Below are 16,793 nucleotides of genomic sequence, written 5' to 3' on the forward strand. Positions count from 1 at the left end.
AGAAGTCATTCCTTAAACCCCTGTACTGAACTGAACTGAATTCCCTCAGCACCACCACAGCACACTGGAGGGACCAGCTCTGCCCCTTACCAGCTCTGCTGCCAGGGGAAAGCCCCAGGAGGCTGGTGGTCTAGGACAGGGGCTGCAGACTCCAGACTCCAGACTCCACCAGGCCCAGGCAGCTGATATAAGTGAGCACGGAGAACCCGAGAGATTCTGCACCCAACTCCAGCTGATCTCTGCTATGTTGGAAACACAAGCCTAGTCTTCACAGACCCTTATTTTTCACGTGAAGCCAAAAATCCAGATGACTTAAGGTCTCAAATTTTAAATGGTGGCAACGAACTAAACATCTTCGGAAACACTGTGCTGCTCGGTCCTGTGTCTGTGGGTCAATATGGGAAAAGTCAGCGACTAGTCCAAGTCGACACTCACATTCAATTCATCTACACAAGAAGGTGCAGTCAAAAATCAGGAATCCAAGCAGTAATAAGACACAACACTGATCCAGAAATAGTTCCCAGGACTTTTGTGGAGATTCCCTTTCAGTTTAAATAACCAGCATACAATTACTAAAGAAACTGTTTAGAACTTCACAGTATACATTTCATAGCCCATCCTTAATCTTGATTTCATCTTCTTTCCTACTCTCACTTTCCTTGGGTCCTAATTTGTTTTTCTCGCTTGAATTTTATTTTAATGTATAGGTTTCTTACTGCAAAAGCCCCTTATACCACCTCTGTAATATGATGGGGTATAAAGAGACCCCTAAGATCCGTGAATACAGTGGTTATTCATTAACTCAGTCCCCAGTTACAAGGCTGTAAATGGAAGCAAAGTGCCTCCCCATAAGTCTAGAGAATCATTCCTAAATAGTTTAGAGCAGACAGACTTAGCCTAGGGTTTGCAATACAGGGAAAAACACACGTAAGTTTTGAAAAGGGTCCCAGACCCAGCCTGTCGCCCTATTGACCACACTGAAATTAATTTTTCCGGTAGTAATGGATATTATCTTCATTTGTTTATGGAATGAAAAAGTCCCAACATATGAATAAAATCCCGGGCGATGTGAGGAAGTCAACATGGGGTGGAAATATTTGGTGTTGACTTTTTCTATTCAGATGAGACCTAAAAAGCACAACAACTCTGACAACTGAGAAAATTATGAGACAGCATTTGACTAAGTTTGACATTAATGAATCATCTACAGTCTGCAACTGCACAGAATCAGCAAGAACATCACTTCCGTCTGCTACTCTCGGAGTAGACGTTGGAGGAGATTTAGACTAAACTCCGAAGGAAGCTAGGAAAATTCCTATGACTTCTCATGACCTGGAAGAAGGCTTTTTGTCCCTTCTTTTGTATGCAAAAGTACAGAGAGGGCACACTTCTAACCGGCAAGTTCTCACAGTTCCGTTAGGATGGAAACTGCTTAAGAGGAAAAATTCTATAGTACAAGAGAAATAAATCCTATATTTATATCTTGTCTTTCCTGGGGGGAAATATCTGCATAACATAGAAATACCAAGATCCAGGCTTCTCACAGTGTACGTAGAGGAACAATCTTCAGCATCCTAAAATTCCAAAAAATAAAATAATTTGGACAGGTTCCTGGAATTGATTAAAATGGGCTCTGACCTGTATACAATATTACAGTATAAGTTCTTAATCGTTCACTAAACGAATCCAAAAAAATGAAAACAGTTCATGGGTAATCCTCTAAACTTGAGACTCGCTCTGCTTCTGACATACAGCCATTAAACAAAAATGACCTATAACGGTGGAGAGAAGCACAGGTGTAGAGAAGTCTGAAGACCGGCCGCTCGGCCTCCAGGCCCACCTCTCCGCACTCTGCTTCTGTGATTCGCCGGAACTAACCCTTGTTGCCAGGTGCTTTCTCGTTACCTAGTTTAATCCTCCCCACAATTCAGGGAGGTGAGAATTAGCACTGTAATTTTACAGGTGAAGAAACTGGGGCTCACAGGGCAGAAGAAACTTCCTTGGGTTCACACAACTAGGAGATGGTAAGCCCAGATCTGAACTGGGGTCTGCTGGTTGGCAGAGTCCCCGCTGTTACGGCTGAGAGCAGGGGGATTTGACTCAGGAAAGGGCTCCAGGGGTGGGAAGAAACAGAGGGTGTGGCCTCCAGTGAGCAGGGGTTGGGACTGCAGTGACGCCCCAGGGCTTCCAGAAGCGCGTGGAGACCACCACTAAAGCAGGCACTGGGATGCTCATCTCTCTCAACAATTGTCCCCACAGCCACAGAGCAAGCATTCCCGTCCATTTTGTTCATGCCTTCATCTCTCCCAGCACAGCCATCAAACAACCACATCCGCTGGATCTCGGGTGTGAGGGTGGACCCCTCTGCCCGTCTAATTGTGAGCGACAGCTGCCTACGCAGCTCTGAGCCTCAGTGTGTGAAGCACTTGAGAGATTACGAAGGACTGCTCTAAAGGAGGGTTTATCTTTAAAAGGACACTTACTGCACCCTTTCTCGAACTCAGTAAGTTCCTTAGCTTGTGGGGGTTCTGAACCTGACTGCCTGCGTCCTATCCTGATAAGCGCTGCTGACTGCTGTAGAAATATCCGCCTCGCGGGTAAATATTTAACAGGCTGCTCTGGCCCGAATGCTGCCTCGATGGTGCTGAACAAACAAAGTCAAGTGCCATGAAATAAAAAAGCTGTTATGGTTTTAAAGGGTGCAGGACAGAGGGCTGGCCTGGTGATCTCTAATTATTTAAGATTCACGAATCAAAAACTATTGGGTGGGGCACATATAACGAAAAGCTCAGCCGGTGCGGAGATTGCCAGGCTCCCTGATTGCTTCCCGGGAATGCAGGGCGCGCTGGAGAGAAGGCAGGGCTGGACGGACTGGCTCCTTGGCGGGCGGGGAGGGGCGGGGAGGGGCGGGGAGGGGCGGGGAGGGCCAGGGAGAGCAGAAGGTAGAAGGGACCACTGCTGTGGATTCTTCTGATCTCCAGACCCATGAGGGGAGGAAGTAGGGTCAAAAGTGAGGAAAAGTCAACCAGAGTGGTGAGGTCTCAGGCTGAGACTGAGAAGACGAAGGGGTAGGGGCTGTTTTGATGAGAAAGCACCTTCTCTTTATGGACTGAAATGACAAGTGAAATTCAGCCGTTAATTCTCAGACCTGAAACTGAATCCGTAGACATAAATTAGAAGGACACAAGGCCAGAGTCTGAGAAACCTTCCAACAATGGAGTTAAGCAGACCAAAAGGTAGCCAGAAAAACACTTCCAGGTCCGATTCACTGGATCTAAAACTCAAATGTAAGAATTGTCTGTGTTCACTGTATTGATGTGGTTGTTTTCCATGCAAATACGGCTAATAGAGCCCTTTGGGAGCCGGGCTCTGTCTGCAAATATTCAGAGCACTTCTAACACTGAAGACTTGACTTGGCTGTGGTGCAACAGCATGAGGGAAATATTTTTGAGAATTTGACATGGAAAAACGCAGGGAGTCAGCCTGTCTGAAGGCCTCACTTGGGACAACGGGGTTTGATTTTAACCCACTGTGGAATAGTAACTCCCTCCTCTCTGTGTGGGATTTTACCTCACTGGCCAAATAAAATGAGCAAAACATGACCTGGCACTGGAGAAAACCAGAAGGGCCAGTGATTTTCAATTATAATTCTTGCTTCTGCCAAGTTTGGTCTGTTTGGGTCTACTCAATTTTCTCATCAGTGCTGTGGGATACCACCACTCTCAAAAAGGCCCATCTCTCTCAAGGGATAAAGCAACAATTAGAATTACAGTAATATGAAGTGAGCACCAAGCAAGCACTCTACGAGAGACTTTATTCTAAAATGTCTCCTGCTTGTGTAAGCTACCGTCAAGGGTTATGACAAGGCCCTGTCAGAGACACCAGGATCAGTGTTACCTTCCTGCTTTGCCTCCGAATCGGGTTCCAGGTTCTGGGTTCCGAGGGAGAGGAAGATGATCTGGTTGCCTCCTCCACTGGATGATTCAGGGGAGTGTTGGAGGGTGAGGCACTGACAGGGGGAGCTCCCAGGATGGTTGATGGACTCCAGTTGCCACGAGCGCCCAGGTTAAGACACATCCATAGGAAAAGTGAACTCTCAGTTCAGCTCAACAAACACTAACTGTATGCCCAACTCTGTCTGTGGACTTTAGCTTCCTGTTCTGGATCCATACTAGGGCACCCCTGCTAATTCCCTCCAAGGTAGAAGAATGCCAGGGCCCTCAGGAATCTGGGGCACTCTATAATGTCAGAGTATGTTTCCTGGTGGCCTGCCAGGAGAGCCATTACAGCAAAACACAAGTCACTGTTATTTACTGAGGATCTGCTTTTGCCAGGCCCTCTACTAGGCATTTCATTATCTCTAAACTCATAACAACCTGACCAAGTAGACCTAAGTAGTCCAACTTATAGAAGGGGACACTGAGGTTCTAAAGATCTGAGCATCTTTCCAAGGTCACCCAGCAAGTAAGCTGCAGAGATGGGCTCGAAACCCAATCTTCTTGGTTCCAAGGTCTACATCCTTTTTTGTCAGAAGTTCTTTCATAGAAAGACAGTGTGACAGTCAGCTATGTCCTGAAGCAGAGGTATAAGTAAGTGGCTGAAATTATCCTCAGAAAATCTTAGATCCATAAAACTCATCTTATTCGTCCTTGTCTTAAGATATCATATGTCATAACAAGTTAACTTATATGATAAAGAAAAAAGTCCTATCTAGGCTCTCAAAACCCAGAAGTGCACAGATAGTACATTAAAGAGAGACTCTGATTCGTTTGTTTCCCCCAACTGGATTTTCTTTGTGCTAGTAAAGCATTTTCTAGAGGTGCTGTCAGCCCTTTTCTCATTTCATAGATTCAACCTTGAGCCCTCTCAAGAGTCTCTTGATACTTTAGTTAAACAAAACCAGAGTCTAATTCAAAATCGAAAAATCTCAATGAGTATAACAGGAGAAAGAAAGTAAGAGCTCACAGTGACAAGTTAAGCTTACAAGCAGAAGAAAATCTGGGGAGTCAAACTGGATGAGGGGTTCACTAGGAACCAATGGAGGCCTGGCCATACTGCGTCTGTGATTAACCCAGTGTTTCCATTAAACATGCTTCATGGTATATTGGCAGGCCTTTACTACAGTACTGGATCCCACTTTGTGTTTCCCATTTTTAGAGGGACACATGAAAATGGAAATGTCCTGACACCATGATAAATATGATTACACACTGAGGAAATGTTCCTCTGGAGCAAAGTCTAAAAAGAAGCTGAAATTGTTGAAATTACTTAGCAAGTTATAGAATTATTAAATAGAGTGACTTAAAAATGTGAAGACAGAGGCACCTGGGTGGCTCAGTGGGTTAAGCCTCTGCCTTTGGCTCAGGTCATGATCCCAGGGTCCTGGAATCAAGCCCCTGCTCAGCAGAAAGCCTGCTTCTCCTTCTCCCTCTGCCTGCCACTCTGCCTACTCGTACTCTCTCTCTCTCTCAAATAAATAAATAAAATCTTTTTTAAAAATGTGAAGACATACTCTAAGGACCTTTTGAATCAGCTGTTCCTTGCTTATGCACAGTATATACATGAAGAGTTTAAAATATGATGGATTTCATTGGTACAGCGAGTGATGGGGCAGGAATAATAGTTCGATTTAAGAAGCACTAGGTATGAGGCACTATGCTAAGCCCCTCCTGTATGATACCATCTCTGCTTCATACCAACCTGCAACAGAGGTGTTATCCCATTTTACAGATGGGAAGGCTGGAGCTCAGAGAAGCTACAGAACCTCTCCATGGTCACACAGGTGGTAAATGGCACAGAAGCATCTAAATCCAGGTGACTCTGACCTAAATCTACCCACCCCCCCTCCCCCCAAGGTCTTCGTGATTTCTGACACAAAAATCTATCTGCAGACCTGACATCTGGTTCCACATGCGTCAGGTTCACGGGCTCCTTGTGGCTTGGGTAGTTCAGGCTGAGGCACGGAGGCTGTTTCCAGGACGTTTATTAAACTGATTTAGGTACCTGAACTGAAGCAATTCCTTTTTCATTCTAGGCAGATGAACCCCAGGAAACCCAGAAGAACTCTGCGGGCCAGAGGACCTGATGGGCAACTCCCAGCAGACAGGAGGTGGCACGCAAGCAAGGAAGCCTGATGTTTGAAAAAAACACAAGTGATGGGAATATTGTAACTGCAAACAGAATATGTCTCACGACATGAACGCTAACCGAGTTTTTGCTCGGAAATGTGTTTTTTAAGTCTGTTAACATCTTAAAAAAGCCTTCAAGGGATGGTAATCTTAACAGATGTCCACCATCAGGATTCTGTTAGCATGTGGAAAAGCATTTAAAGTAAATCCCCCGAAACAACAATGGACTTAGCAGATGTTCTATTAAGGTTTGGGATGAACTACTTACGACGAAGCTTGGCTACACTAGACGTGAGCAGGAGAAACAAGAGAGAAGCTGTTCCCCTCTGGCTGCCTTTTGATCCCTGGCCTCTGAGCTGCAGTTGATTCCACCACAATTTCTTTAAGAAATGGAACTATTTTCAAATATCAGGCATTGGGACTGAGTACGTTTACTACGGGTTTGTTAGAAATGTACAACTCCGAGGCCCCAGTGAATGGCTGTATCGCTCTGCTATTATCCAGGTATGGTTACTTTCATAACACATTTACTGGGGGAAAAAAATCAATACATACATATATCAAATCGTCACAATGTATGCTTTGACTATCTTATAAATTTGTTAGTTATACTTCAATAAAGCCAGTCAAAAAAAAAAAATCAATGCATATCGTAGTTACCCTCAGCTACATGCACAAGCATTTTTATACCTCCTTCCTCACTACACACTGGTTTTAATGGTCAAAGGAAATGCAGAGAATGAGGAAAAAAAAATACCTCTGCCTGTCTAGGGCAGAGAAGGGTATCTACCTGATTCCTGGTTACTGTTACTTACTAGAGCCTCAGGCACACAAACAACATTAGGCAACTTCATGCACACGTTACTGGTCTCTGAGCTCCAGGAGCAAATCTGTAGAAAGCTGCAGTTGGGCTGGTGCACACAAAAACAAGCAAGATAAGATTAGCCAGGGTGCTGGCACAGAACACTTTATGTTTCCGAAGTGCTTTTTTCCCCTTTACAACAGCTTTACAAAGTAGGCAGCAAGTCTTACTATATACATTGTAGAGATGAGAAGACTGAGGCTTGAGATAGATGACTTGCCCAAGGTCTCACTGGAAACAGTGAAACTGGATTTACGATCTTTTCTCTGCTCTAGTAGTTTTCATGACTGTGTGAGAATAACCTGAAAGCCTGTTAAAAACTCAAGAAACCCAGGCACCACCCCAGAGAAGCCTACTCATTCAGTCTGAGACGGGACCTTCGAATCTGCATTTTAAGAGGTTCCCTAGTGATATAAAATCAATGCACAGAAATCAGTTGCATTTCTTTACACCAACAACAAGACAGAAGAAAGAGAAATTAAGGAGTCAATCCCATTTACAATTGCACCCAAAACCATAAGATACCTAGGAATAAACCTAACCAAAGAGGCAAAGAATCTATACTCAGAAAACTATAAAGTACTCATGAAAGAAATTGAGGAAGACACAAAGAAATGGAAAAATGTTCCATGCTCCTGGATTGGAAGAACAAATATTGTGAAAATGTCTATGCTACCTAAAGCAATCTACATATTTAATGCAATCCCTATCAAAATCCCATCCATTTTTTTTCAAAGAAATGGAACAAATAATCTTAAAATTTATATGGAACCAGAAAAGACCTCGAATAGCCAGAGGAATATTGAAAAAGAAAGCCAAAGTTGGTGGCATCTCAATTTCAGACTTCAAGCTCTATTACAAAGCTGTCATCATCAAGACAGTATGGTACTGGCACAAAAACAGACACATAGATCAGTGCAACAGAATAGAGAGCCCAGAAATAGACCCTCAACTCTATGTCAACTAATCTTCGACAAAGCAGGAAAGAATGTCCAATGGAAAAAAGACAGTCTCTTCAACAAATGGTGTTGGGAAAATTGGACAGCCACATGCAGAAAAATGAAACTGGACCATTTCCTTACACCACACACGAAAATAGACTCAAAATGGATGAAGGACCTCAATGTGAGAAAGGAATCCATCAAAATCCTTGAGGAGAACACAGGCAGCAACCTCTTCAACCTCAGCCACAGCAACTTCTTCCTAGGAACATCGCCAAAGGCAAGGGAAGCAAGGGCAAAAATGAACTATTGGGACCTCATCAAGATCAAAAGCTTTTGCACAGCAAAGGAAACAGTTAACAAAACCAAAAGACAACTGACAGAATGGGAGAAGATATTTGCAAACAACATATCAGATAAAGGGCTAGTATCCAGAATCTATAAAGAGCTTAGCAAACTCAACACCCAAAGAACAAATAATCCAATCAAGAAATGGGCAGAGGACATGAACAGACATTTCTGCAAAGAAGACATTCACATGGCCAACAGACACATGAAAAAATGCTCCACATCACTCAGCATCAGGGAAATACAAATCAAAACCACAATGAGATACCACCTCACACCAGTCAGAATGGCTAAAATTAACAAGTCAGGAAATGACAGATGCTGGCGAGGATGCGGAGAAAGGGGAACCCTCCTACACTGTTGGTGGGAATGCAAGCTGGTGCAACCACTCTGGAAAACAGCATGGAGGTTCCTCAAAAAGTTGAAAACAGAGCTACGCTATGACCCAGCAATTGCACTACTGATATTTACCCTAAAGATTCAAATATAGTGATCCAAAGGGGCACGTGCACCCAAATGTTTATAGCAGCAATGTCCACGATAGCCAAACTATGGAAAGAACCTAGATGTCCATCAACAGATGAATGGATAAAGAAGATGCAGTATATATATACAATGGAATACTATGCAGCCATCAAAAGAAATGAAATCTTGCGTGGATGGAACTACAGGGTATTATGCTTAGCAAAATAAGTCAATTGGAGAAAGACAACCATCACATGATCTCCCTGATATGAGGAAGTGGAGATGCAACGTGGGGAGTGTGGGGGGTAGGAAAAGAATAAATGAAACAAGATGGGATCAGGAGGGAGACAAACCATAGGAGACTCTTAATGTCACAAAATAAATTGAGGGTTGCTGGGGGTAGGGGGGTAGGGAGAGGGTGGTTGGGTTATGGACACTGGGGAAGGTAGGTGCTATGGTGAGTGCTGTGAAATGTATAAACCTGTTGATTCACAGACCTGTACCCCTGGGGCTAATAATACATTATATGTTAATAAAAAAATTAAAAGATCTAATATAAATAAATAAATAACAACAACAACAAAAAAGAGGTTCCCTAGAGGATGCAGGTGCAGGTGGTCCTCACCCCATTGCTCTGCACCTCATGCTGAGCCTACACACCCAGGACTGGGAATGGGGAAAGGTGTGAGAAAAACAAATTTGCCTCCCATCCCTGGGGCATTAGGTCACGGACAATTTGAAAGGCACTTGGGTAAGAAGGTGAAAAAAACACAGATGTGCTCTGATGGACTAAAGTCTAGTATGGGAGTATAAGATACTTTTGGAAGCAACTAGAAAGAAGGTGATTACCAATGAGATGATTTGTGGGCAAAAGGCAGTGTAGTTGCAGGTGGGTAACCAGAAGCCCAGGCGAGGGAGCAGTCAATTCAAGACTGGGGACCGAAGTAGGGAGGTCGCAGATTCTACTTCAAAAGGCAAGGCACTGCCTCAAAGGCTGGGGACTCTGTGGGCAGCAGCCCACGGCTCCTGGAACACAGTGAGCAGCTTTTGCCCCCTTGAGAAAAGCATCTGTCCCACTTCAGCCTGCCTGGGAGAGCTACGGGTAAAAGGGCATCTGCCAGGAGAGGGAGTAAGAAGATACAATGGTAGATCCTGACGCACGCCAGTGGTGACCTGGGCAGGAAAGAAAATCTGAGGTTAGAAAAGGAGTTCTGCGGACACCTAGGTGGCTCAGTCGATTAAGCATCTGCCTTCGGCTCGGATCATGATCCTGGGGTCTTGGGATTGAGCCCTACATCGGGCTTCTTGCTCAGCGAGGAGTCTGCGTCTCCCTCTTCCTCTGCCTGCGGTTTCCCCTGTCTGTGCTCAATCTCTCTCTCTCTCTCTGACAAATAAATAAAAATAAAATCTTAAAAAAAAAAGATAAGAAAAGAAGTTCTGTCCAGTCAGAGAGTGAGAGATGTCCCGGGGAGAACAGTCTGAAGCTGGAGACTAAATCTCAGGCAGTCTTGATGCTTAGCGCAGCATCTGACAACTTCCAAATTTATATTCTAGCCCGGCCCTTCCCTCAACCTGGGACTCAGAGAGCCGACTGCCTGCTGGCTGCCTCCACCTGGATGTCTAAAGTGTGCTTCCGACTTAACCTGCTCACAAGCAGAGCCTGCCTGCGAAACCTCCTGCTCGCCCCGCGGCCGCCAACGGCAGCCCCAGCCTCCTGCTCCCTGCTCCCTCAGTCATCCCTGGCTCTCCTCTCTCACACGCCGCAGTCAGCAGGCCTTGTCCAGTCTCCCGAAACTTCTCATCCGGATTCCTGCCTCCACGTACAGGCCGGGACTATCCCACCTTGGACCACTGGCCCAGTCCTTCTGTTCCTTGCTCGGCCTGGAACACTCTTCCTGGCCATGTAGGGGGCTCCTGCCTGACCTGCCTCAGGTCTTCCTCAGGTCTCACGAATTCCTGAAGCAGCTGCTTGTAACAACCCACCTACATCCCAGGGATGACACTCTACGTATGGCATCTGTTCATCGTCTCCCCCAGCACCCTTCACTAGAATGGGGACCTCTGTCTGTTTTGGTCACTACTGCGACACCAGAAACAGGAATAATGCCAAGTTCATAGTAGGCACTCAATAAATAGTTGTGGTATTAAAGTCAAATGAATGTAGGGAAAGGTAAGGGGGTCAAATTTCCAAAATGGACATTAGAAGGCATGTATACATCTTTTCTGGAACAGTCATTGTGAAAGGGCCCAGGACAGGGGTCAACAAACTCCGTCAGCAAAGGGCCAGGCAGTAACTGGTGTCGGCTCTGTGGCCACAATATCTCTGTCGCAATTGCCCAGCTCTGACGCTGTGGCATGAAAGCAGCCACAGACAATACGTAAACGGGTGACGCACCGGGTGCCAATGGAATTATTTACGGATGCTGAAATGTGGATCTCATACAATTTTTACAAATTTTTAAGTTGTTTTTCTAGTCATTTAAGAAATGTGAAACATCATTCTTAGCTCATGGGCCGAACAAAGTGGGCTGTAGTTTGTGGGCTCTTGATCTAGGATCAAAGGATCGTTTGATAATTCGAGGAATGCCGAGGATGGGGATGTATCCAGGAAGAAAGAGAGGCAAAAAGACCCGGAGTGGGCTGGCAAAAATGAGAAGCAGCCCCTCTGGTCAAACCCCTTACAGACTATATTCGACCAGCCCCGGCAACCGCAAGCGTTCGTCTTCTTCGGGCAAGGGTGAGCTGAGCGGTAGGCACGTCGAGGCCCCTCGTGGACTGTGGGAGTTCTCATACTGATACTGGATTGGAGCTGTGCAAGAGAGGTATTTTTAGCATCTCGAATGAAGCTTGAGGCGTTTTCTGGTGCTTTCTCCTTCAATGCTAGGTGAAAAAGCTGCCTACAAAAGCCTTCCTCCCACCCAAAATACTAGCTGTTAGTTGGTGACTGATCTTCAGAAATATTAAGATGAATCATATATGCTCTTTTCACAGTGCAAAAAGAGATAATTTTAAAACTCAGAAAATGTCACTTTGGGTAGTCACACACCATACAATTAGAAAAGCTGCCCAGCCTGAAAATTGTAAATAAATAAAATCCTGTTCTTGCATGGAAACAGTTTTCCTCATTTAGATTCCGATGCTTGTCTTGGGACTTGCCTCCAAGATTGGCTGGTGTTAAAACGTGTTCAGTCCCATAATCTGATGATGGAAGGCAGCCTTTGTTCTCCACCCCTCTTCCCTGGGGCCCTCCCTGGCTAACCCTGCTGTTTCTGGTAACCCAGGGCACTCCACTCTGCCTTTCCCAAGCTGCGGCTCTTCTCACCTAGAGGCAGCTTGGGGCCTTCCCGTCTCTCCTGCTCTGGGTTGGCCTGAGAGGCGCCAGCTGATGGCGGGCTCAGCCTGGACCCAAGCACCAGGAAAGGAATCCCGTGTTTCTTTCTTTTTCCTGCTTCGAGAAACAGGTATTTTTGTCTTTGATCCCTGAGCTCTGTTTTCTTTCTCTTGTTACTAAACAGTTCACTCCCTATCTCCTCCGGGCCCCTCCCTTGCCCTTTTTTGCAACTTCATCATTTTTCTGCACTGCACCGTTTGGCACAGGAGAGGAAGGGAACCACATCAAATAAAGGAATGCAACCACAAAAGCTGCCTTGAGAAGCAAGGCCCGAATTTTTTTTTTTTTTTTTTTGTCAATTTACCGTTTTTGGACTTGTTCTCCCATAATCAAATCCTCCCTATCGTGTTAACAATGTGGTAGTGTGTCAATACATTGGAATTTTGCTTCAATCAGCAACCCAGAGCTTAATAGGAAAATGAAGCAACAAAATGCTGGTCTTACTGTTAACCTTAGGCCAGGCCTGTACTTAGGATAGGGATGTTGGCTTCTTGATGGTATGCGGGCCAAACCTTCAGCGTTTTGTGAGGAGCTCGGGGTTGTCAGCAGAAGCCTAAGGCAGTGTCTTGGGCATTCCTTAGGCATGCTTCCCGCATCACAAGAGGGACAATCACTCCAAGGACACTGACTGAAGCATGAAGCACCCCAAATTCTAGTAAGCTAGAGAAACTTTAGCCTGAATACACCTGCAGAAATTAAAAAAAACACATTTGGGGGAGGAGCAGACCAGGTAAACAAAATGGAGGATAACTTAGCAATACAAAGTAACAATATATTCAGTATGAATGAATGAAGGAATGAATTACACATTCAGCTTAGTGGCTGAACCAGACCCATTCTTGGGTCTGGTTCTATGACACTCATTAAGTCTACAGTTTTCACAAAAGGGCTTGCGTACAGTTAAAGTATTGCTTTGTTGTTGTTCTAAATTAAGAATATGTGTCCGACACATAAACCATTTAGGTACAACAATAAGGTGCCACAATTCCAAAAATTTTGGAAGTCACTATTCCATTTCCTCAGGATATATGTGTTAGAATTAATGTTTAATAACAGCTGGCTAATAATATTCATCATAAATGGAAACCCCAGTTATAGAAGTTAAACATTTTTGGTGTGATAGTTTTATCTTTTGTGACTAAGCTGGTAAACTAAACTGTCCATAACATGAAGGTCAGTATTTCTGTTGTGATTTTGGTTTGGTTCACATGGAACAGTCACAGGCCACTTCGGTTAATGTTGGAAATGACGTTCAAAATCTTGAACATCGTCTGCAGCATCTACAAACAGTCAACAGACAGGCCCTAGGCAGTGTTTCCCCACCTTTACCTGCCCCAGCACCTCCAAGTAATGTGGCGTCCCTCCCGTGATTCTCCTGGGGAGAAGGGAAGGGGGAGAAGAAGAAGTATCTCCTCTCTCCTCCCCGTTCCAGGGCACCGCGGCTGCCCGAGATGAGCGAGCGCCTGATACAGCCGAGAAGGTGGATGATGAAGAGAAGCGGGAACCGCAGGCAGGTGCTTGCTTGGAAGCACCCCCTCTCCCCTCAGCCTTCTGCTGCTGCCGCTGAGGTGCCTCGCCCTGCCTCCAGCTACCGCTCTGGGAAATGGCCGCAAACGTGCGGGCAGGAGGTCCCAGACAGTGGATGGAAGTACGGCTGCCCTCCACAGAACCGTGCCCCACGTCCAGGCAGAATGCTCCCAAGTCACCTGCGGAGCGGGGGAGCCATTTTCTGGAGCGCAGTAGGGAGAGGGAGCCGAGGAAAAAGATGATGATGAGGGACATCTGGGAAGCTGCAGAGATGGGGGATGGAGGAGGCTGTGAGCACTGTCAGAATCCTAACAGAAATACTGTGCATTCAGTAGACGCCTGTCACCTGAAAAACGTTTTATCTTAATCAGTTGTTCACTTACCAATGGAGAAAGTGGGAGTTGGGTTCTGTTAATATCCATCTGTGCTGAACTGGGAGCCTATTTCTGAATATCACAATGGATTTACCTGTGTCTTTCACTTAAAAAAAATGTGTATCTTTTTTTAGGTTTAAACACTATTTTTATCAAATTCTCTACAATAGATGATTCAAAACAGCCATGATAGGAAACAAGGGCCTGCTCAGGCCCAGACAAAGACCACAGAGCAGGCCTGAGGAGAAGCAGCAGGCGGCCCAGGGGGCAGGCCCCGCTCCAGGCAGCTCAGGGGAATCTGGGCTTATGGGGAGCTTGATGACCCCGCAAGGCAGATGGGTTTGCTTCTTTAACCCCGTGACACAGACGCAACAGAAGGAGAGAGACTTCGTCAGGAAGGGCGTGGGTTCTGGTAAATGTAGACAAGGATGACACCAATTTCACTGGCCAAATATAATTGGGTTTGGCCCAATAGCTTGTTTGAAACTCACTTTCTTGACTGCTTCAGAATTTTTATTTTTCTTCAGCTTTCCCAACTAGAACACTTAAAACTTAGTAATACAGCAATATTAACAGCAGAGAGAGGAATGCAAATGTAACTTGTTTAACAGGCTGCATGGCTGAACCAGAGCCACTCAGTCTTCGGGGCATCGACGGGCCTGAAGGAATTTCACCCAGACCCACACAGAAGAAGGACATGCTGACTAGACCTCTTGAGGTTAGGATGCAGGTTCAGACACTCTTGACTCTCGGGAGTCCTGGTTCTCTCCCCAACTAACAACCCCATGGAAGTCCTGTAGGCACTTCCAGTCTTCAAGGAGAAAGGCAGGGAGGGGTCCACAACTTCGGGCCAGGCCACCAGGCAAACCCTGAGCATCAGAGCGTGCAGGGCTCAGCTGTTCACCGCAGAGCCTCCAACCACTCAGACGATCAGCATCCCTTTTTTCCGATCAGACACAGAGCGCTTCTTGGGATGCCCTGTGGTGAGCTGAGGACAACTCCCTTTTGTGGGTGCTTTCTCGTGTCGCTGGGCACTAACCAGGGCACAGGGTCCCTTTAGAGCAGGGGGAGCCCTGAAACCCACTCACATCCCATCCGAAAACCCAAGCGACAGCCATGCTCCTTGCCTGAGCAGCAACCACTGCAGCTGTCCTCTAGAGCCAACATGTGGGTCAGGCATCTCTGCAGACGCGAGCCTCCACAGAAGGGCGAGGACTGAGCCAATGCTCCGGGACAATGTGCGACAAGTTCACACGGGCAGAACCAATTCACAAACGTAAGCGAGTTTTGACACGAAACAGCTGCCCATCAAGGAGCAGAACACATGAGTGAACCTTCCAGTGGAGAACCACAGAGCCACCAGGGAAGAATGAGAGTGACCTAGAGGTCACGGTTCAGAAAAATGGCCATGATATATTGTTACAGGAAAGAGCAAGCTGCAGAACGATACGTAGCACGCCATTTTTATGGCTAAATGAAAACCACCACAACAAAACCCCCAAATGAGCTACAAGGAACAATGCTGTGAAAATATGACATCTACATGTTGTGTATTTTCCAGTAAGTCATGTTTCCCCTCCGCTTTTTCACCGAGGTGAAGGCTCGAGGCGCACTGCCCCGAAGAAAAGGGTGACACCACACAGGTCAGAGACCGCCCCCCCCCTCCCGACATGGGGAAGCAGGGAGGGCAGAGCACTCAGGAGCACAGTCTGCAGGCAGGAATGGAAAGATACAGAGGTGGAAAGGGGACAGAGTCAGGGAGAACAGGGTCTGTCTGCCTGGGTATCTCAGAGACCTTCTTTGGGCCTCAGAGGGGAAAGCGAGAGAGCGAGAACAAGAACTAGCAGCGAAGAAAGGATAGAAGTTCTAGATTAACCGAGGGAAATCCAAATGGAGAGGGGTTTTTAATTCCACTGCTTGGAGTGGAGATGAGGAGACCATGTTGTCGAGTAATCTCCAGGGTAAGAGAGAGTTGCTGGAGGACCAAGAGGACATTTTACCTTGTATACTTTGTTCTTTGGTGGCACTGGAATTGGTATTGGTGGCTATAACTGGCACCTATTACCTTGATAGTAGGGAGAAAAAGAAAGAGAGCACAACCAAGGTATTAAAATAAGTAGATGCAAAGCATAGAAGGTACTGAACTTGGTGAGCGAAGGCGTAATGGGAAGGCCAACGGCACTAACACAGTTTGCTTCTGGGCCTGGGACTCTAAAATTCCCACGGGCTGTGGGGATTCCACATTATTGATCTGAATTCTACTATTGTTTAGAAGAACAGAAGTGACAGTTACTGTACTCAGAGCATTGAGCACTTTCCATGAGCCCGGCATTGTATGGCAAGTCTCCGTGTGTCAGCTTTATTTACTCCCGACCAGAGCCCTCTACTGCCGATGGGTTTTACAGATGGACAGGAAGGCTTGGCAGGTTCAGTAACTGACTCAGTTAACTCATCTAGTAAACGACAGACACTGATAGAACCCAGACATTCGATTCCTGAAGCCACAGACTCCACCAATGCTCCATACCCTGCCTTGCACCGCAGACCACCTGGCTGTGGGGGCTTTAGTGCTCGCTTAGCTCTCCCGGTACTGTTTTCTTATATGCACAGTGACGATGGGACCAGCTAACTCTCAAATCCTTTATGGTTTTGAAACAGGACACTGTTTTGTCACGGGACCCTGAACCATGCTTGTCCACGACATATGATCTCTCACCAGCCCCGCATGGGTGGAAGTTCCTGCAGCTGGTACTACCC

At 46.1% G+C, this 16,793-nt stretch overlaps 1 protein-coding gene across 2 annotated transcripts in view; it reads right to left on the reverse strand.

The window, feature by feature from the left end:
- The window catches only part of BABAM2 (BRISC and BRCA1 A complex member 2), a 401,322-nt gene that overhangs the window by 85,633 nt on the left and 298,896 nt on the right, over nucleotides 1–16,793 (reverse strand). The gene's annotated exons all lie outside the window — the stretch shown is intronic.

The sequence above is a fragment of the Martes martes genome, assembly GCF_963455335.1.
Source record: "Martes martes genome assembly, chromosome: 9".
Taxonomy (NCBI): domain Eukaryota; kingdom Metazoa; phylum Chordata; class Mammalia; order Carnivora; family Mustelidae; genus Martes; species Martes martes.